This window comes from Schistocerca serialis, chromosome 1 (genome assembly GCF_023864345.2).
Source record: "Schistocerca serialis cubense isolate TAMUIC-IGC-003099 chromosome 1, iqSchSeri2.2, whole genome shotgun sequence".
NCBI classification, from domain to species: Eukaryota; Metazoa; Arthropoda; class Insecta; order Orthoptera; family Acrididae; genus Schistocerca; species Schistocerca serialis.
In genome coordinates this window covers 554,948,311-554,972,003 of record NC_064638.1, presented here as the reverse complement: position 1 = coordinate 554,972,003, position 23,693 = coordinate 554,948,311, and the positions used below count along the sequence as shown (strand labels likewise).

Below are 23,693 nucleotides of genomic sequence, written 5' to 3'. Positions count from 1 at the left end.
AATCCTCGACATAAACCAATGAATAGTTGCATCAGGGTATGAAAGCCACTGCCCACCCACATACATTTATTCATCAAAGGACATCTAGATTAGTACATGCATAGGAACGGTGCTATTGGATGACTGAAGTTTATATTTATAAGGTCATCTGAACCAATGAATCATAATGTATGCTGATGGCAGATACAAATATTTCTGAAACCACAAGAGGTTATGCACTGTCTTACCGACAGAAAATTGTTCAGACAGATAGTGAAGGCACTCTATATGAGGAATTTTTCAGCAGGATAAAATAGGGCTCCTCATGAGTCTGCTGTTGCCTCACTGGCTAACAATACAGGAATCTATTACTATTGTCTGATCATGTGCTTCCATTCATTCGTTACAGCCTCCTGCAAGGAACCTGTACATTTGGTAAGACAATGTGCTACACCATCACTCCCAAATCGTATCACAATGGTTTGAGGAAAAATCTACAGATATTAGGGCAAGTATCTGGTCTTGCAAGTTGCCTGATGTAACTCCTACTGAGTGACATTATACTGAGTGCACTATCTGAAAATTACCTCGAGCAATTAAACAGAGAACCGACTCGTGGAGATAACATCTTGGACCTACTGATAACAAACAGACCTGAACTTTTCGACTCTGTATGTACAGAACAGGGAATCAGTGATCATAAGGCCGTTGCAGCATCCCTGAATATGGAAGTTAATAGGAATATAAAAAAAGGGAGGAAGGTTTATCTGTTTAGCAAGAGTAATAGAAGGCAGATTTCAGACTACCTAACAGATCAAAACGAAAATTTCTGTTCCGACACTGACAATGTTGAGTGCTTATGGAAAAAGTTCAAGGCAATCGTAAAATGCGTTTTAGACAGGTACGTGCCGAGTAAAACTGTGAGGGACGGGAAAAACCCACCGTGGTACAACAACAAAGTTAGGAAACTACTGCGAAAGCAAAGAGAGCTCCACTCCAAGTTTAAATGCAGCCAAAACCTCTCAGACAAACAGAAGCTAAACGATGTCAAAGTTAGCGTAAGGAGGGCTATGCGTGAAGCGTTCATTGAATTCGAAAGTAAAATTCTATGTACCGACTTGACAGAAAATCCTAGGAAGTTCTGGTCTTACGTTAAATCAGTAAGTGGCTCGAAACAGCATATCCAGACACTCCGGGATGATGATGGCATTGAAACAGAGGATGACACGCGCAAAGCTGAAATACTAAACACCTTTTTCCAAAGCTGTTTCACAGAGGAAGACCGCATTGCAATTCCTTCTCTAAATCCTCGCACAAACGAAAAAATGGCTGACATCGAAATAAGTGTCCAAGGAATAGAAAAGCAACTGGAATCACTCAATAGAGGAAAGTCCACTGGACCTGATGGGATACCAATTCGATTCTACACAGAGTATGCGAAAGAACTTGCCCCCCTTCTAACAGCCGTGTACCGCAAGTCTCTAGAGGAACGGAGGGTTCCAAATGATTGGAAAAGAGCACAGGTAGTCCCAGTCTTCAAGAAGGGTCGTCGAGCAGAGGCGCAAAACTATAGACCTATATCTCTGACGTCGATCTCTTGTAGAATTTTAGAACATGTTTTTTGCTCGCGTATCATGTCATTTCTGGAAACCCAGAATCTACTATGTAGGAATCAACATGGATTCCGGAAACAGCGATCGTGTGAGACCCAACTAGCTTTATTTGTTCATGAGACCCAGAAAATATTAGATACAGGCTCCCAGGTAGATGCTATTTTTCTTGACTTCCGGAAGGCGTTCGATACAGTTCCGCACTGTCGCCTGATAAACAAAGTAAGAGCCTACGGAATATCAGACCAGCTGTGTGGCTGGATTGAAGAGTTTTTAGCAAACAGAACACAGCATGTTGTTATCAATGGAGAGACGTCTACAGACGTTAAAGTAACCTCTGGCGTGCCACAGTGGAGTGTTATGGGACCATTGCTTTTCACAATATATATAAATGACCTAGTAGATAGTGTCGGAAGTTCCATGCGGCTTTTCGCGGATGATGCTGTAGTATACAGAGAAGTTGCAGCATTAGAAAATTGTAGCGAAATGCAGGAAGATCTGCAGCGGATAGGCACTTGGTGCAGGGAGTGGCAACTGACCCTTAACATAGACAAATGTAATGTATTGCGAATACATAGAAAGAAGGATCCTTTATTGTATGATCATATGATAGCGGAACAAACACTGGTAGCAGTTACTTCTGTAAAACATCTGGGAGTATGCGTGCGGAACGATTTGAAGTGGAATGATCATATAAAATTAATTGTTGGTAAGGCGGGTACCAGATTGAGAATCATTGGGAGAGTGCTTAGAAAATGTAGTCCATCAACAAAGGAGGTGGCTTACAAAACACTCGTTTGACCTATACTTGAGTATTGCTCATCAGTGTGGGATCCGTACCAGATCGGTCTGACGGAGGAGATAGAGAAGATCCAAAGAAGAGTGGCGCGTTTCGTCACAGGGTTATTTGGTAACCGTGATAGCGTTACGGAGATGAATGTAGATGTAGATGTAGATGAGCACATCCAGAACCACAGGTCAGGGGAGACTTACTGGACGGGACAAGAGGGAAAGACTGATTATTGGGGACTGAACAGTAAAATATTTGGAAACCTAACAACTTAAAGGTGGAAGGAAGGATAATATGCAAGGCGGAGATTACTGAAAAAACAATGTACGAGATAATATGAGTGAAAAGCTATGTGCATAGTATGTAACAGAGGTGGAGGGGGACAGCAAAAAATGAAACATGTAGAACACAGAAATGGAGTAAAGAAATGAGTAGTTACTCTGAAGAAATGCTGAGACGGAAAAAATTTATATAAATTAAGGCTAGGTTGATGGCGAGAACCAAGAACACATTGTAGCATTAGTCCCCACCTGCAGAGTTCTGAGAAATTGGTGTCTGGGGGAAGACTCCAGATGGGCGTGCTGTGAAACTAGCACTGAGGTCACAACTGTGATGATGTAGAGCATGCTCTGCAACATGACATTGTGTGTTACCGGTATACACCCTCTGCTTATGCCCATTCATCCTTATTGATAACTTGGTGTCATGCCAATGTAAAAGGCTGAACAGCGTTAATGTAACAGCTGGTATATGATGTGTCATTTCGCAGGTGGCACTCCCTTTGACAGTATATGTTTTTCCGTTTTTCGAGTTACACGTTGGTATAGGTGGTGGTAGGAGAGTGCACAGGCCAAGTCTTGCAGCGGGGACAGTCACAGGGGTAGGAACCATAGGGTAGGGAGACTGGTGCAAGAGGAGCATAGGATCTGACAAGGATGTTTTGGAGATTGGGAGGGTTGAGCATGCTCTACAACATGACAGTCATGACCTCAGTACCTGTTTCATCTCATGTGCCTTTTGGATTCTTCCCCCAGACACCAGTTTCTCAGAACTCCACAGATGTGGGAACCAGCGCCACAACATGTCCTTGGTTCTCACCATCCACCTGGCCTTAATTTATGTTAATTTCTTCCATCTCAGCATTTCTTCAGAGTAACTACTACTTTCTTCACTTTGTTTTAGTTTCCTACATGTTTCATCTTTTGCCGTTCCCCTCCCACCTCTTCTACGTACTATATACTTAACCTTTCACTCTTATTAACTCGTGTTACCTTTTCTTCTGCCTTTAAGCTCTCAGGTTTCCAAATCTCGCCCCATGCAGTCCCCAACAATCAGTCTTTCCCTCTCATCCTGCCCGGTAAGTCTCCCCTGACCAGCAGTTCAAGGTGACTTTTCCGAAAGCTATCTCTTTTCCTAAATCTGTTCCGTCCTTCTCTTTCACCCCTCTTCCTTCCCCTTCAATCCTTCTGCTGAAAGAAGGAGCCACTAGCTCCACAAGCTCAGAATAGTGCAACCTCCTTTTATGCGTGTGTTTTTCTGCCACCACTTGGGTGAGTAGATTTTATCTATCTAATTACATTATATTGTCAAAAATTAATTATTTTCATTGTTATATTTTCATTTTAAGTACTTTTATTTATTTATTTATTTATTTATTTGTCTTCTACATAAATCGTCACATTTGGAGTCTGAAACTGTAACTTTCATTTTCCATATTTCAAAGTTTAGTTCACCATTTTACATCAAAATCACATAAATCCATATTTTCAATGCTACGTTATATAAAACTGATCTTTTTATAAAGTGTAACAGCATAAAAAAATCATTAAATGACGCTTCAAAGCAGGATTACTGTCCTTGGAATGGATGAGCCAAAAACATAAATCATATAATCTGAAACAGCCTAGTCTTTCAGATAGACTGCAAGTGTTGTTTCCCAGGGATTGTGGGAAGAGGGAAATAAACAAAGTCTCTTCCGGGGAGTGAAGCACTGACATGATTTCAGAGTGGTGCAGGCGGGGGAGCAGTTTTCAACATGCTGTCCACTGATGTCAACATACCCTTCCCCATTTATAAACACGCTGTTAACAAATATGATACTTGTCTATAGTAATGAACATCATATTAAATTAAGGCAGCTAAAGTACTACATCTTTCGATGGCAAAGGTTGACAGTACCCTCGACATCAATGAAATCTACCAGTTGAAACTAGGGTGGAAGGGTTCCCTATGAAGCTAACAGACAGTACCTTGTATGCCGTCTTTGTTGTAGATGTGTTACAAGATTTCTGTTCCTCCACGTTTTCTGTTTTGTCATTTAATTCCCTTTTGCGTGGAACGCAGAACAATTAGGCCTTACAATTATGCAGGCTAGTTCATGCTAGTGATGTGAACAATGCGATTGCAATATAAAACATTTCCTCATTGTTATACTCAAGTGTTTTGTTGAACACGCAATGTCCAACTTCCACATCCACAAGTAGTATGCTAGCCATATGTATAAATTCACGTCCATATCATTCACTGTTGATAACAAGGTTTGCCACTACGCATCATTGTGTTATTTATGCTCCTACATTCTTTCAAGTACAAAAGTTGTGTATCTCATTCTGTGTAAATGGGGTTTGCTAAAGGATAAGCAACCATTGTGTTTCAAATTGCAAAAATATATTGACGATTTCCCAAACAAGTCTTCTTGGGGAAATAGCGGAAAGGTAGGGGAAGAATGCCAGTGTTCCCTCTGTCTGCTTGCCGGGGGGTCTCATCCGAAATGTGGAGGAGGCCCTGCCGGCGGCAATAGAGAGCACTGGGTGCACCCGACTGCAAATTGTTGCTCATGTTGGCACCAATGACTCCTGCCGTCTGGGTTCAGAGGTCATCCTCAGTTCGTACAGGCGGTTGGCGGAGTTGGTGAAGGCAGAAAGCCTCGCTCGAGGGGTGGAATCTGAGCTAACTATTTGTAGTATCATTCCCAGAACCGATTGTGGTCCTCTGGTTTGGAGCCGAGTGGAAGGCTTAAACCAGAGGCTCAGACGATTTTGCGGAGATCTGGGGTGCAAATTTCTCGACCTCTGCTATCGGGTGGAGAAATGTGGGGCCCCCTGAATAGGTCAGGCATGCACTACACACAGGAAGCGGCTACAAGCGTAGTGGAGTACGTGTACAGTGCACATGTGGGTTTTTTAGGTTAGAGAATTCCCTCCCTAGGCCCGACAAGACGCCTCCCGAGACGCGGCAAGGTAGGAGTAGGCAAAATGCAACACGGAATAACAACATTAATGTGCTAATAGTAAACTGCAAGAATGTCTATAGAAAGGTCCTAGAACTGCTCTCATTAATAAACGGTCACAATGCCTACATAGTACTAGGGACAGAAAGTTGGCTGAAACCAGATGTAACCAGTAATGAAACTCTGATCTCAGATTGGAATGTATACCACAGAGACAGGCTGGACAGTGAAGGGGGAGGCGTGTTTATAGTGATTAGAGGTGCAATAGTATTGAAGGAAATTGACGGAGATCCGAAATGTGAAATAATTTGGGTGAAGGTCATGGTTAAAGCAGGCTCAGACATGGTAAGTGGATGTCTTTATAGGCCCCCTGGCTCAGCAGCTGTTGTGGCTGAGCACCTGAAGGATAATTTGGAAAATATTTCGAGTAGATTTCCCCACCATGTTATAGTTCTGGGTGGAGATTTTAATTTGCCGGATATAGACCGGGAGACTCAAACGTTCGTAACGGGTGGCAGGGACAAAGAATCCAGTGATTTTTTTTAAGTGCTTTATCTGAAAACTACTGAGCAGTTAAACAGAGAACCGACTCGTGGCGATAACATATTAGACCTTATAGTGACAAACAGACCCGAACTATTTGAAATAGTTAACGCAGACCACGGAATCAGCGATCATAAAGCAGTTACTGCATCGATGATTTCAGCCGTAAATAGAAATATTAAAAAAGGTAGGAAGATTTTTCTGTTTAGCAAAAGTGACAAAAAGCAGATTTCAGATCACCTGATGGCTCAATACAAAAGTTTTGTCTCAAGTACAGACAGTGTTGAGGATCAGTGCACAAAGTTCAAAACCATCATACAATATGCGTTAGATGAGTATATGCCAAGCAAGATCGTAAGAGATGGAAAAGAGCCACCATGGTACAACAACCGAGTTAGAAAACTGCTATGAAAGCAAAGGGAACTTCACAGCAAACATAAACATAGCCAAAGCCTTGCAGACAAACAAAAATTACGCGATGCGTAAGGAAAGTAGATTTACCCAAATGGACAATTTTAATAAAGAAGTCTGTGCAGAACTGTGTTAGAATACTGCAACAGAGGAGAGTATCCTACTGCCAGTGAAGTCTGTGCCCAAAACCAATACAAAATTGAGTATGAGGGCTTGGAAATGTTTGTTCTTTACCTTCTTAAAAAGATACTAGTTTTCAATTCAGAAAATTTATTACATGCCAATGGCCTTGCTGCAGTGGTAACACTGGTTTCTGGTAGATCACAGAAGTTAACTGCAGGTCTGGGCTAGCACTTAAATGGGTAACCATCTGGTCTGCCAAGCACTGACGGCAAGTGGAGTGCACTCAGCCCTTGTGAGGCAAACTGAGGAGCAACTTGATTAAGAAGTAGTGGCTCCGGCCTCGTCAACTGACACATGGCCGTGAGAGTGATGTGCTGACCCCATGCCCCTCCATATCCGCATCCTATGACACCTGTGAGCTGAGGATGACACAGTGGCTCGTCAGTACCGTTGGGCCTTCATGGCCTGTTCGGGCGGAGTTTAATTTAGTTTTATGCATTTATTACATTCAGAAATGAACAGTTCTGTTTTCAAGAACTGGTTCACTAATCTGCTGCAATCACTGGAAGAAAGTAGAATTACAGTAGTGGATAACATCAATTTTCATTCTATACCTGCTGGAAAAGCACCATGTGTGGATGACATAATACAAACATTGAAGATTGGCTTCAGAAGATGGCCGTTTAGTTTTTGCCACCTGAAACTAGGAGTGGATTTTTATCCAAGTAAGAGATAAAAGATGCAAGAAGGTAAATGAATTTGTCCACAATGCAAAGTATAAGAGCTATACAATTGTGCAACTTCCATCATAACACTGCCAGTATAAACCTATTGAGTTTATATGGGCTCAAGTTAAATGGGATATATGACAAAGGAACACAGCTTGAAAGCTTGCAAATGTTGAACACCTCACATATGAAGCTCTGTATCGGTTACAAAAAAAGATTCGACTAGAAGTGTAGAACATGTAGACAAGATGTGTGAAAAAGACTATACTAGGCAGTACATTGTGGATGCTACAGTGGGATACATTTTAATATGACTGAGTGGTAACACTGAAAGTGAACTTGAATCAGAACCTGAGAATGAACAAATTTGGCTATGTACAAAATCTTAAAAAAAATATACCAAATTATTCCAGTCAATATTGTTGCTATCTCACCGGGTGTGCTTCTTCCTTATGGGATGTACTGTGCATAGTTTTCACGTGCAACAAATTTTGTTAAGACTGAAACTCAAGAATTCAACAGCATTTTTGGTACACAGTCACCAATTTGTTTGCTGAAGACTCACTTCATACGCCATCTGTAGAACTGCATACATTTTTCATGTTTATCTTTCTGTGTTTCTTGGATACTGCAAATTCCAGTACGCTTTTTTATGTTGTATATCAGTAGTAGTGGTGGTGGTGGTAAGTTCCTATGGGACCAAACTGCTGAGGTCATCGGTCCCTACGCTTACACAGTATTTAATCTAGCTTAAACTAACTTATGCTACAGACAACACACACACACACACACACACACACACACACACACACACACACACACACACACACACACACGTCCGAGGGAGGACTCCAACCTTCGACAGGGCGAGCCACGCAAACCATGGCAAGGCGCCTCAGACAGCACGGCTACCCCACACGCAGTGTTTTAGGTGCTTGGTGCAGTTGTGAAAATTCTGTATGACTGCAAATATAATTTTCTGGGAAGTAGGGAACATTCTTGGTCCTATTAAGGTGAGTTGTCTGAACAAGGATCTTTGCATGTGAAACCTCTTGCACTGCTGCTCACAGAGTCTCGCAAATAAATCACATTCACAGATGACAATAAAGACATCTGAGATGTTATTAAAATTAACTGCATAATTTTCTTATAAAATTTCTCACTAAGTTTCTAAACGTTGAACAGAACACAAAATCATCAGCGACCACATTTTCCATTAAATAAGTGTTACAATTTCACACCTCTTATGGTATTTTATCATCTTGGATTTTTTTTATGTTTTCAGGATAAAATATGTACTGAATACATCTACAAACTTTGAGAAAGATCATAAATTTTTGCAGCACAGCTATGTTTGTGCTAGTTTTCTCCTTCAGCAATATTACTAACATTTGGAATTCTCACTAAGAGGCAACGCTGTAACTAGTTGAGATAGTCCTGATCCACATAGTACTGCGACAATCACTCTGGTGCACTTCCTCAAGCCATTTTCAGTGCTGCCACAAGTTCCAAAGAGGAAACAGATGTGGAAGCCATTGTAAAGAAGACAGTGGGGATGGACATTGACAGTATGTATTCTAATGCAAGTACTTTGCTCGTCATACAGAAAAGTAGATATATGCAGTCCATACAGAACTGCAAATTCTTCTTGTAAAAGTATTTTATCTAAAAATATTATCACACTTTTAATTGTAAACAGATTATAATTACTGCAATGAGAGACCCAAAAATAAAAACAACAAGTATAAAAAAGGAAATCACGTATATAATAGCGCCGTACAGTCTCCCACAGTATATTGCTGATGAGGGCTGCCAGCTATGTTAGGAACAAAGTCTTGCTCTAGCAGTTATAAGCCACGACCACGGCCAGCAGCTGACGCATTGCAAATGTGGGCAATACTGAAAGCACTGACAGTCTAACAGGAGTCTGCATCTCCCACCACAGATATACCAACTCCCATACCAAGGAGACACAGTGTAGAGATACAGCCCCACCATTCTGGGATGCCTGTGTAATCTTGGCACTTCGCTACAACATATTGAAAGCGGCACTCATCGAAACTCTGCAGAATTTCAATGCAGTCATCTTGATGGATGTCCGAGAAGGTTTTGTGTGTACATACCACAATTTTATACTACTTCCACCGCAAATTCCTCTATTTTTTTCCTTCTCTCTTCTGCCCATGCTACTCCTTCCATGTCCAGATTGTGTACCATCTCTTCCCACAAGTGAGCTCGAGTATTCTCTCTCTTTCCCTTTCCCATTTCTCTCCTCCCTCTCTGTCTACATCTTTACCTCTGCGTATGTCATCACCCCCCCCCCCCACCTTCCTTTCTCTTTATATCTTATTCCTTTCTCTTTATATCTTATTCCTTTCTCTTTATATCTTATGTGCTCTACCCTCTGAACTCTTTTTATCATGTTGTGCAGCCACTGAGTCATCTTTCTTAAGACCTATCTCACTCTATCTAACTGCCACCCCCTTCCCTCATGTGTCCTTCCCGTACCCCTTTCACATGTCCATCAGCCCAGACAATTGCTTTCAATAACGGATAATCAATAAATAGTCTCACAATGGCTGTAGGAGTGTTCATTTGTGGGCATGTGTGTGTGGAGAGGGCGGGGGCAGAGCGTGCTCTGTTAAGAGTTTTACTACAGCAGGAGCTCAAAAGCTTTTGTGAACAGCGTTTTCTGTTACTTGTTCCTATGCTCCACACTTCAGTCTGCTATAGGTGAGTGACTGCCTTTCTCTTATTTTACATGTAATATCACAATTTTGTCCATCTGGGAAGAAAGATATTTAAATTGAGGTTTTCTAGATGTTTTTATGGTAGACTGAATATGCAGCACCCAAAATTTTATGCTGCTCTCAACAATAAATACTTCCCTGAAATAAGAGGATACTTGATTAATTATATCTTGCCTTTCTGAATATCTCAACGCATGCTGAAAAACATTTAATTTATTCTGTTTGTAAAATATTTAGTTTTGTCATGTCCTATGTAAATGTTTTTAGGTAATGAAGATTTAGATGACTGGATAAAGAGCAGTAGAAATAATCCAGATGTATAATTCTGGAACGAAAAACTGCATGCTTCCATTTGAAAAACTGAATTTAATAATAACTGCATCTCTGTGATTAATAAGTTTATGATAACATGCAGTCCCTATTTTATAGCGCCATAGCGTCTATCCATCAAAGTGAAAATAATTATCAATATCTTTTTAGTATCAAAAAGTATATAAAATGAAATAGATGGTTGACTCTATACGTGAGATTCGAGTTAGTGGTGCTACCCCAAGATTACTGAACTGGCTGTTTGAAATTCGCTTGCTCCCTTTTCAACCAAAACATCTCAGAGATTCACTCTGATCTGACACGAATGATCCACTTATGGAACAACTACTCTTATCAGCAGTATTGTATAGAGCCTGACACCAACAGACCTGTATAATGTTTATCCCTTTGGTTAAGAATAATCCTGTACCTAATTAACACACAATGATGCGAGATGCGCTGGTTGCAGTGCAGCATACCAGTTAGCATCGCAAGCTAGCGTGCTGCAGGTCAGCAAATCAAACCTGAACACCAGCAATTATTTGTTATTTAGTACTTATCATTTCTCGAAGGCTCTGAAAATTTCTTATGTTTGTAAAGTTAGTATATTCTGAAACAATCAAAGTCTGTATAAACAGCAGCAGCCCCTGCCCAGGAGTTTAGTTCTGTTCTAGCTTGGCACTGCTGTTCATAATAAACATGCTTTCACTTTCAAGTGTTGTACTTCACTTACTACCTCGTTTTCAGATTTGGACTTTTTAAGTGTGGTTATGACATGACACTGGAGGAGACGCCATGTATTTCAAAATGTCTACATCACTATCGCTCTAATTAGGCAATGTAAAGGCAGTTGACTAAATGCATGGGAACTGAAGTACAAGCAGTACATCATTCCCAAGGTCCATATATTCAGTATACCAATGGGTACCAAAACAACATCAAGTCATCTGCACATGACACGTCCTTTCTGGAGATGCTAGCCAGGATCCAACAAAATTACTGGAATGACTTGACCGAGTGATCCAATACAATAGGTGTGATGACATGACGTCTTTGGCAAATGTGTACTCTTTTACTTGGATGACACCATCCAAGTGGGAGTGTGCGAAAAAACCCGTGGAGCATTATCTGGGGATGGGAGAAGGAGATCTTGGTAGAAGTGCATTCCAACCAGTAGTCCCAGCTGAGGGTGGGTATCAGGACAATGACACCCCTCATACACAAAGAGAATGGGATACATAGGACGATTAGGGAATTATCGAATGGCAATAGTGTAGGAGACCAAGAGCTGGTATGATCAAATCTGAAGGGAGAAAGTCCCTACTTCAGCAAGGAGACTGTCTACTGGACTAGACTGAAAAGCACCAGTAGCAAGATGCACCCCACGATGCTGGACTGGATCTAACAGTTTTAAAGCTGAAGGAGCTGCCAAGCTATAAACCTGGCAACCATAGTCCAGATGTGACAAAACCGGGGCCAGTAAGTATAGCTAAGGGTAGCACAATCCCCACCCTGAGACATGTGGGCAAGGAAGCACAGAATGTTATGTTTCCACACGCAGCTAGTCTTCAGGTGATGAATATGGGGCCAGCAAGTCAGCTTTTTATCAAAAAAGAGGCCCAAGAAACAGGACTGTCCTACAACATCTGGGCACTGAGTACCTAAGTAGAGTTCAGGTCAGGGCAGGGCAAACTGTGGTACAACGGCAGATATACATGACCTGCATTTTTGTAGGAGGGTATTGGAAACCATGGGAAAGAGCCCTTGCAGAGGCCCACAGTATGGTGTCTGGGAGCTGGCACTCAGCAGACATTACTGAGTGGGAGTTGTACCAAATGCAAGAATTGTTGATATACAATGAAGGTGTAACCAGTGGCCCAACAGATGTTGCCAATCCATTAATGGCGATGAGGGAAAGTTAAACTCAACACAGAGCCCTGTGAGACCCTATTTTCTTAGGTCCATGGGGAGCTGAGTGAAGTGCCGACTCTAACCTGGAGCGATCGGTGAGGTAAAGGCTAACAAATAAAAATCAACAGGGGGCCTCTAAAGCCCCATTCATGGAGGATGAATAAAATGTGGTAACACAAAAATGGTGTCATATGCCTTACACAGATTAAAAAAGACTGCAACAAGGTGTTGGTGTTCACAGAAAGCCTATTGGATTGCTGTTTCCAATCTAAGCAGATGGTAGGTTGTGGATTCAAGAACTCGGCATAATATGTGGGCAACCACCCTTTTGGGCAGAGTACACTGATCAGGCTAATCAGCCAGTAACTATTGAGAGACTTTGGGTTCTTGGTCAGCTTTAGGACTGGAACAACTACACTACCTTGTCATTGCAAGGTGAAGGCACCTTTAAAGATGAAAATGGTTGAAGACCATGAAGAGATGCTGCCTTTGGAGGACATTCAGGTGTTGAATCATCTGACAGCAAACTAAATCAGGGCCTGGGTCTATGTTTTGAGCCGAGGCAAGTGGTTCCCAGTCTGAAGGATTTATTACACAATTCAATTTGGTGGGGAATGAAACATAGGGGATGTTTTCAAACTTGTCATTTCTGCAATACAAAGCTAGCCAGAGGAAGAGGATGCCGATGCTGTCACAAAAGGGGATCACGAGGTGTTCTGCAAGAACCAATGAATCAATACAACGACCACCCTGCAGGACAGCACCAGCCAATTGCAGGAATTACAGACCCCTCCACATGCTCTATAGGGACTAGTGGCCTGTAAGACAATGGAGCTTGGCCTGCACTTGATATGAAGAGGCGAACGTTCCCAGAGAGGAGACATAGTGCTCACAACATTCCTTCTCACTGAGTTTGATTAAACAGCCAGCCTTAGCACAAAATCACTTAAAAGAGATAATTTTCATGTGCGAAGGATGTTGTTTAAATCATTGCAGGACTCATCAGCAGTCCTGAATAGTTATTGCAATGTCTTTGGTTCCACACAGCCCCGGCAGATGGTAGGGATTACAGACCCCTCGAGATGCTCTATAGGAACTAGCAAGGTCCAACAGAATGAATGATAACCATGGAGCTTGGAGAATGGTCACCAATGAAGTGCATTTCTTGGACAGCAGTGCAAACTGCAGAAGAGGAAATAACATGCTGTTGATCCAATATGTGACAGTAGTACCCATTACAATTCTGCTGAATGATCACATGACATGACACGGGTGGTAGCCAGGTTAGGCATGACTGGTGGCTGGGTTAGGTGTGAAGGGGCCAAAAGGGCCATTCACGCCATAGCCCATCACCAGTGAGATGGAACCTCATCCATAAACGTCAGCACAGAATCAGACTGTGTGGAGGGTCTGATGCCTTTGGAGGCGCCGGAGGAGCATTGTTCTGATTCTCCCTCTTCATTTCATTCATAATTTTTTGTAGGTAAGATTCACTCATGGGGTCATAAGCATTGAGTGCAGGGAAAGATGCAGGGCGAACAGCCCTGGGACCCACAGATTGTGGCTCCTTCAGCCACTGTTTCATATCTGCCTCTGGCCTGGGATTGCTGGGGAGAGGGAGTCCTGTCACCAGTAGACAGCAAAGAAGGAGAATGCCTCTGGCTTGGTGTGGGAAGGGGTTCCTAAAGAAGGTACTGTGGGAACCACGGGAGAGGAGGATGGAGGGAGATCTAGGCTGGGAAGGCTGAGGTGGGGAGGGTGAGGGAGAGAAGGCAGATGATGGTCATGATATTAGTGTAACTGATCATCATATCCACAGGATGTACGCTTTCATATTTCTTCCATGTCTCGGTATATGACAGATGGTTGATAGATTTATATTCCTGGATTTTTTGTTCTTTCTTGAAAACTGGGCAAACTGGTGAATGTGGATGGTAGTGTTCCACACTGTTGATACACAAAGGTGGATGTTCACAAGGACTACCTGTATGGAGTGATCATCCACAGTTACTGCATTTTGGGTCCATCATACAGCGGGATGACATGGTTTCACATCACACTTGTACAATATGACTTTAACTGTCTCTGGGAGACATTCTCTTCAGAGGCTAAAATAAAGATGCCTGTATCCTTACGATTATCCTTGGGCACTTTTTGTACACATCTGTTAAATATATGCCGTGCCACTGGAGATAAGTCCATAGTTCCTCATCTGTTTGGAACACAAGACCTCTGTGGAAGGTGATTCCTTGGACCATGTTCAAAGTTTTGCGTTAGGCAATAGTCACACATATGTAACCTAGACAATCACATGCCTGAAGCAGCAGTAGATGGGGCAGCAGAGGGAGTTCTAAATAATAACTAACCATTCTGCATTTTCCCCCCAGACACAGCTTCCCCAAATTTGTCTTGCATGATTTCAACAAAAATTAGTACTTTTGTTGCAGTACCAGTAATCCCTCAGAATGAGTACAGACCAAGTATGGCTGAAGTATTCCACTCCCAAATGTCTGGCTTGTTCCTCTTCCCAGAGCACAGCCAGGGGAAGAAAAAGTCATGGGGTCGTACCACTCTGTATTATAATAACCTTTCCCATTTCAAGAGATGATGGTGCCTTGAAGCCACCAGAAGAAAAAAGTTTAATTCCCTTCGTGTGCAAATCTTTTGCCATGGTGTCACCAAACTTAATGGGGGCTCTCCCCATGAGCACCATGCCACCACAGAAATGTTTACCTGGCCAGTAAAATGTTGCCCGGAGACCCCGTGCCCCAGCCATGAAGTGCACATACTCCTTGGCTTGCATGGGGAGTTTCCGGCTCAGGCACCAGCAGTGTGATCCCTGCACCATCAGGGCTACTGCCTTTTAGAATATGTGACATCTATATGAGTAACAACACACTCCTTGCAGGAGTTCAGTTCTGCTCTGGCTGGACACTGGTGTTTGTAATGAACATGATTTCAGTTCTAAGTGTTGTAATTCATTGGCTCTCCGGCTTTCAGATTTAATGGTTATGAGGTGAGAATATAGTTTCCAATATTCCCAGGACAACACAGCAATTTCTATTGTCTTTTTTGATTTAGATTACTCTTTTATATAACACTGGCACAATTATCATTATTACACATTTTATGTTCATCACAGTATCTTCTAATTTAAAAATAATTCCTTGGATTATGAGTTTTTTTTTTTAAACAGTTTTCTCATAGTTAACAATATATGCCAAAGTCAGAAACTGATGCTCCACGACTCATGAGGTATAGTGGTGTAATGATCAAGACACGTAAGTCGACTGAGTAACATCCAACAGGAAAGATTCAAATATGTAATCAATTACCAGTAAGCAAAAGCAATAACATCAATGTCTCATACATTTTATTATCTAATCTATTCTTGCATACTTGATGTGCCCTGTTCAATGTTACAACTGGATCTCTCTCAGGATTTATTGCTGGGACACAACAAGCATTTCAACAAATAGACAAGTATTAAATTAGGGAGTATATCTAGGCAACAAATAAATGCCCTTAGTTGCCCAGTTGCCCCATAATACGAACTGTCAATGATAAGATAACTATAATGCTACAACTACATTATTAGTCTGCAATCTATAATTAATCATAAAACCGCCTCCAAGCTAATTCTTTATCAGAATTCCATGAGAGGATCTTGTTTGGGGGGGAGGGGGGGGGACACCCTCCTTTGTTTTAATGAATGCCACCCCAATTCGCATAACATATCCATGATACTCTCCACCCCCCCCCCCCATTTCCTATTTCGTAATAATACAGGATGAGCTGCTTCTCTTTGAACTTTTTCAATGTCCTCCATCAACACTATCTGATGTTTATCTCATACCACACACCAATACTCAAAAAGAAGGCGGACACACATAGTGTAAGCAGTCTCTTTAGTAGAACTGTAGCATTTTTAAGAGCCCTGTCAATAAACTGCAGTCTTTGGTTTGCTTTCCCACAACATTATCTATGTGACTCTTCCAATTGAAGTTATTTGTAACTGTGAACTATTATTGTTCAGTTGAATTGACGCCTTTGGATTTGTTTGATGTGGCATGTAACCAAAATTTCGGGGATTCATTTTAGTACTCACGTGGATGACTTCATACCTTTCATTATTTACAGATAACTGCGCCATATAGATGTCTTGCCTAAATCATCTTGCAATTTATTTTGACTGCCTGATGACTTTACAAGATGGTAAATGTCTACATCATCTGCAAACAATCTAAGATCTCTGCTCTGATTGTCACCTAAATCAGTATCTACAGCAGAAAGGGTAGAGAGCCAATCACACTTCCTTCAGGTTCACCAGATATTACTTCTGTTTTACACAGACTTTCTATCTGTTACCACAAACTGTAACCTTCCTGACAGGAAATCATGAATCCTGTCACAAAACTGAGACGATAATCCATATGCCGGCAATTTGATTTTTAAGTCACTTGTGAGGAACCGTATCAAAAGCATACTTAGTTGTCAAGTACACCCTGCGCCCATCCTAGCTAACAGGAACTATCTACTTCAATTTCACTACAATACAAATTACTCTGGCAGCAATGAACACTCCACCATCAACTTTATTTAATCTACCCTTACTGAAACCCTTCTTCAAAAATTGCAACTGAACTTTCCATACCTATAATGATTTGAGCTTCAGTGTACTCTACTAGCTGGCTCTTTCCCAACACAGCAACGACAATTTACAACCACAATACTGATTGTTGCTAGGTCTGCTTTCTTGTGTTTGCCATGCACCCTTTTCGACTGACACCCTTTCTCCCAGAAAACCACGTGTAGTGGACCTCTGACCTGTTAAACAGAACCTAGAAACCCACCACCCTGTGGCACAAGTTGAGGGGTCTGGAGCCTACATGGTTGCAGGACGGTCTGAGATTCTGATTCAGACTCTCCACTCAGCTCTGTACCAAAGGACCACAATTCATTCTGTTGATGTTGCTGTACATGGTGAGCTCCGGCTTCATCTTGCAAGGAAGACTGTCAGTCTTTTACAAGTCAACTAGTTGCCCGAAACCAGAGAGAACCTCTTACGATTCAAAACGGCACCCATCATTAGTACCAACAAGAGTGTCCATTTGCAGTTGGCTGAGCCCTGTGCTCTTCACGGCATCTGGAAGCACCCATTCCACATCTGGAATGACTCCTCCCAGTATCCACAGAGAGTGCACACTGGATTCCTTTCCCTTCTTGGAAGTCATTCTCTAAGGGGCCCCATTACCTGCCTAATGTTAGAGTTCCCAACTATCAGTAATCCCATCCTCTCTGAAGGCCAAGAGGCTTCCTCTGGAACAGAGCGAGCGACTGCATCTAGCTAAGGAACTTTGTCAGCTGCAGACAGCACCCGAACTGGGGAGGCCCTCCAATTGCCTCCCCCCCCCCCTCCCCAACCACCTGAAAATCTTTCACTGCCTGCCACATCTTGGAATGACATCCCAATCGACAATGGATTAGGGGTCACCCTCAATGCGGGTAGTGCCTGGGGTGGCCGCAGCAGTGGACTGATGGGGGACACGTGGGATGTGCTAGATGTGCCTCGGATCCTCACGTCTGGCCCCCCACAGTGGTGTCCATTGGCAACAGCCTCAAGCTGTGTGACTGAAGCCAACACTGCCTGGAGCTGTGAGCAAAGGGTCACCAACTCGGCTCACATCTGAACACAGCAATCACAGTTCTTACGAATACTACGAATAACGGAAATATACTCCAGACAGTAACCACACATATAACTGAAAATAAGTCACTTCTGTTTAAAGCTCATAAAAACATAACAGACTTTACTCACCTCACCTGCTGCAGAAATGTAAGGTGCAGCCTCTCTGACAGTCTAAATGACACTGAATTATTCTAAACAAAAGAAACACATGCCCACACTGTACAATGGTCAATACAGGTGGCAACACTTTACACTACACTGCTATCAAAATGAAAGACAGTGCCTAGTGAGCACTCAAAATGCAGTAAATTCAAAAAATAAACTAGTAACCACACAGATAACTGAAAATAAGACACTCTTGTTTGAAGCTTGTAAAAATTGATAACAAACGAGCTGTGTAATCGCCTTATCTGCTGGAGAAATCCAAGATGCTGCCTCACTGACGATCTAACCAATAATGAAAAAGCTATATTGTTGTAAAACATGACCAGCATACAGTGTTGAGATATCTATGTAGCCAGTGCATCAATACTGTCTACACAGTCAACAATGTTTGGTAAATATTATTTTCCCTTGTTCTTTGTGTGTTTGTTAATTTTATGTTGTAAATGATGTGTATGTGCAATTTCAGAATTTTCTTATAGTGTTAATTTGTTTGTTATGAGTTCCGAAGAGAAAAAATTGATGGAAGCAGGTCATTGGAATTTACAGTCTCATGCTCATATGTATTACAATACTCTTCTAAAGTACTATAGTTTTGAAAGCATTCTCTCTTGTTTTTTCTTTATTTGCTTATTTGCTATAGATACTAACTGGAAACATGAAAAATTATCTTCTTGATTTCTCGTAATGCTCGTCAAGTAGAACAGTAATGAACGTTTAAATATAAATTATACAATATATTGAAACATGTTTCTGTAGGTAGCATTGGTTTTTTTTGTGTTTGCTGCAGGAAAACCTGTTGTGACTTGCTGATTATTCAAAGTGCCGCTGCGCAATTACGCGCGTCCTCTACATGCGGCGCTGTCTGCCAGCCATGCAGCAGCCGCGCCACCTAAGCGGCCGGCCAGCCAGCGGCCGCTAGACTTGGACTCAGTGCTCATTCGAATGTCACCGTGTTCACATGTCTTGCTTTGTCAACTTGCACAGTGACTTACGTGTGTTGTGTCGTTTTGAAATGTGTGTGTTCAACTTGACGTTGTAACAGAACCCACCCCAATCAGTCACTTCCCCTTCTACTTTGCTTGTCTGTGATTACAACTCAGATTCACCATCTGATATCTCTCCTCTTGTTTCAGAATACCAACCAATATCTGATGATACACCAGATGAAGAGCCATGAAGAAGAGCAAGTGTTAATTTGGAAGATTTAAAGCCATCTGATGGTAATGAAGTAGAACACCAGTCATTGGAAAGAGCAGTTGAAGATGACATTACTGATGCACAGCTCTTTACAGAACAGAATTTAGGTGGCATAGAAAAAAAACCTTCAAGAACTAGCAGCACTAGAAAAAAATTGGAACATCCAGGTTAGAGGACTAGAAATATTTGCAATATTACAGAGCAATGCAGAGAATACTGTATCTCATCTACAAAACTGCGTGTTCCAGGAATTTTCGAAAGATATTATAAATTACAGGTGTACGAGAGAAACAGAGATTTTATTCACAGTAGGCATAATATAGACACGATCTTTAAAAAGCCTTGCACACAAGCAAATTCAAAAAGAAACTTCACTTTCCATGAAGGACAAAGCAAAATCAAATCTGTAAGAACAGGTTTTTAATGCACTTTGATATACCGAAGAAATAAGGGACATCTGAAACACAAGTAAAGGAAACAAAGGGTTCATCATGTAAAGAAAGTCACTTCACCACAACTTTTGGATAGTGTGAGGAATCTTTCAAAGTTTTGCAGTTGTTGAACCCCATGACTGTCACTGTGGGGCAAAAGGAAATTCCTAAGTCCATTTCTTATCACATTTATGTACTCCCTGTACAAATCTACATGCACAGAAAATGGTCTTAAGCAACTAGAGCCCATATTTATGGAACAATATTTTCAGAGTATAATCTCTCTTTTCATTAACCCAAATAAGACCAGTTGACAGACCCCAACAATCAGTCTTTTCATCTCATTCGTTTCGATAAGTCTCCCCTGACACTGGGTTCTGGGTGACTTTTCCAAACTCTACCTCTTTTCCTAAACATCGACAGTCCTTTTACTTCACCGCTCTTCCTTCCTCTTCAATCCTTCTACCACAAGGAGCAGCCCCTGGCTCTGAAAACTTGCAAGCTATAATCCCTTTTCATATGTGTATGCTTCTGCTACCACTTGATGAGTAGGTTTTTTAAAATCTATTCTATTATTTGTATTTCCAAAAAAGACTAGTGTCATCTATGCACGGCCTACATTGCTGCTGAGGTCTATAAACATGAACTTACACATAATTAAAATGCTGATCTTTTCTAATGGACAGGGCAAAAGAACAGAGAAAACCACACAATAAGAGAGCAAAAAACTTATGGGACTTTTGTTAGTTGGAGCTTTGATCTACAGCAAGTTTTGTTTGCACCAACTGATCCTAGCAACAACGGTTTATTTTCTAAGTTAGAACTGAAATCTTTTAATTCTGCAGTATATGACAGAATCATAAAAATGAAACTATTTCATGCATTCAGAAATTTTCCTATTTTAGTAATCGTCATGGAGGAAAGAACCTAAACAAATTTGTTGTTGCAATGTGCTTAACAGCTGTTCATGAAATACCTAACCTCGAAGGCATTGATTTACAATTTCTATTTGTCGGTCATAGCGAAATTTGAATGTGACTTTGCACTTTTGGCAATCACTACAGAACAAAATAGTCATAAAAGTGAACTGGCCTACTGACTGGAAGAGCATTGCAAGAAATGCACGATTAAAGGGTGACAAGCCTTTCCGTTATTCACAAAATAAATCATGAATAGATTATTGATTGGGAGTATTATCTTAATTACCACCTGACTATTATGAAAGAAGCTGGGGACTTATGGGAAGCAAGTCACACAGCACAGGACGTGCTGGCTAAACTTCCACGAAACAATTGTATTATCATACACAAAATCTTTATGTGAATCCTGCCTATAATGAAGAAAAAGTACAATCATCAAACATCATAAAAGTCCAGAGAAGGGCAGCTTGTTTTCTATTATTGCAAAATGGGAGAGAGTGTGTCACTGATATGATAAGCTAGTTGGGGTGGCAACTATTTCTCACTGCGGCAAGAAGTTTTCATGAAATTTAAATCACCTACTTTCTCCTCTGAATGCGAAAATATTTTATTGTGACCAGCCTATATAGGGAAAAATGAACACTGTGATCAAATACGAGAAATCAGACCTGTCCATTTTCCCCCTCACATGCGTTTAGAGAGTGGAACAGCAGAGAAACAGTTTGAAGGTGGTTCAAAACTAACCCTCTCCTAGGCATTTAAGTGTGAATTGCAGCATAGTCATGCAGGTGTAGGCTCAATGTCCCAGTTCAAGTCACTGACTCCCACACTAGGATCGTAATAATGTCCATTTCACAAAAAACCTACCACATGAAGGAGATACAGATGGCTGTCAATCATCGTCTGAAGATGCAGTCTACAGCTACTGATAATGACGATTGTTTTTTAAATATTGTGGTGCGTTTCAACACGAAAAAGTGAATGAATAACAGTATATTTTGAAAGTTTTGACATTGTGGTGTATGATTACAACAACAAAAAAAGGTGGCTCTATTGGCCCACTAAAAAGTCTTCTTCAGACTCTCTCATACACTTTTCAGTCTAATAATCATGTTCTAAATAACCTAACAAACTATATTTTATTTGCAATGTGAGCATGTAAGGCCCTAGAATACAATGATAAGGTGAAGCAAATTTGGCCAAAAAAATAGATGTCTGAATAAATGTTGAGTTTAGCTTCTTATATTTCCAGAACTAATTGCAGCATAAACTTGAAACTTCGCACATAATAACTCTTCAATACAAGATCTTAGAACATAAAATTTCATTTTCCTACTGTGTTCCAACAGTTTAGAAATTGAGAGCAAATTTGACAATTTTTGGTACACTTTCATAAAAAGTCTCCTACAGACTCTTTTAATCCTTTTCATTTGAAAGACCATGTTCTCAACCACCTAAAAACTACATTTAGCTATACAATGCTAGCATATATAGCCCTAAAAATGGCGTTAAGGTGGAAGTGCATTGAAAATTGACCCATCTTCCACTGAGACTCAAACTATAATTCAATAATTGTTTAGTACTCTCTAGAGAAGGCAATATAAAAAATCTTTGTGACTAGGAAGGGAGACAAAGGTACAAATAACTCGAAAAACTTAAAAAATCAATGTCTTGTCACGACTCATTGCGATGTATTTAATTCCGTTTTCTGCTATACAACATCAAACTGGTTATAAACTTTGCAATTTAAATGTGCGTTACCAAGGCAGTGAAGATCATGGCAATAAAATTGCTGCATAACAGCTCTAGCACAATCGTTTAAGTAGCTTTCAAGTTTTACTGCACTGTGACATTGTGTAAATTTTGATGAAGTTCACAGCAGTCTTCTTGACCTTTCATGGAATGGATTCAAGTTATAGAGTATTATTAGTATACCTTTTTATTCTATAATGCTATTGACATGCTAGTTTAATTACAGTTTAAGGTATAGTGCTCTTCGTGTCAGCATAGTTTGCGATTTATATGGTACATATGAGAAACTGTATAAATGTGTTGCTATTGTCCATAGTGGCTTGCCACAGCAGTTTCCTTCTGGACAGAGAAAACCAGCATTCCCATCCCATAACACCAATGCGCGGTAGCTATAGCTGTGCAACAGCAGCCCCAGTCGAGTTTCTTTACTACATGTTTCCAAGCCCATGAGTTTCTTTACACAGTATCTCAAGCTTGACGATACATTTCTGTAAGTGTTACAGGTTTCATTTATTTGCTGTAGGACGTCAAGAGGAAAACTATACTGCCGGCCATATGATGCCCATGATGGAATTGTTTGGGGAGAAATTTTGATAACACAGAGGAAAAAAATTACACTTTTCAAACCTAATTGCCTCAAATTACTAGAGCACAAAAAAGAGAAAACTATTCTTTTTGTTGGATTCTTTATTCCATTTCATTTTTTATAAACAGAATTCTGCAAAGCTGAATGCTGCACTAATGTTTTTTTTTTTTAATTACCAAACAACAAGACTACTTATTTTCAATTTTTCTGATACAGGCTAATGTCCTAATCCTCAGTACTTTAGATTTAATCTTCCATAGACTGTATTAAACAACTGAGTGCCAGAGAAATAGGAGGCCCATTTTCAATGCACCTCCACCTTATCAATGACAGTTTTTCTCAGTGGTTTGATGATGTGGTCTTTCTAATGAAAATGGTTTAAAAAAGTCTACAGAAGAAGGTTTTGTAAAAATAGGCCAAAAATATGTATTTTTGTGTTTACAAAAATTGTCAACTTTACCCTCAATACATACACTAATCGAAAGCAGCATGAGAATGAAACTGTGTATTCTATGACCTCATATTGGTAAATTATTAAGTGCAAAGTTTCAGGTTTATCCTACAAATACT

The 23,693-nt window shown here is 40.8% G+C and overlaps 1 protein-coding gene across 2 annotated transcripts in view; it reads right to left on the bottom strand.

Annotated features, from left to right (window-relative positions):
- Positions 1 to 23,693, bottom strand: part of LOC126475378 (ADP-ribosylation factor-like protein 6-interacting protein 1) — a 60,477-nt gene that overhangs the window by 4,991 nt on the left and 31,793 nt on the right. The gene's annotated exons all lie outside the window — the stretch shown is intronic.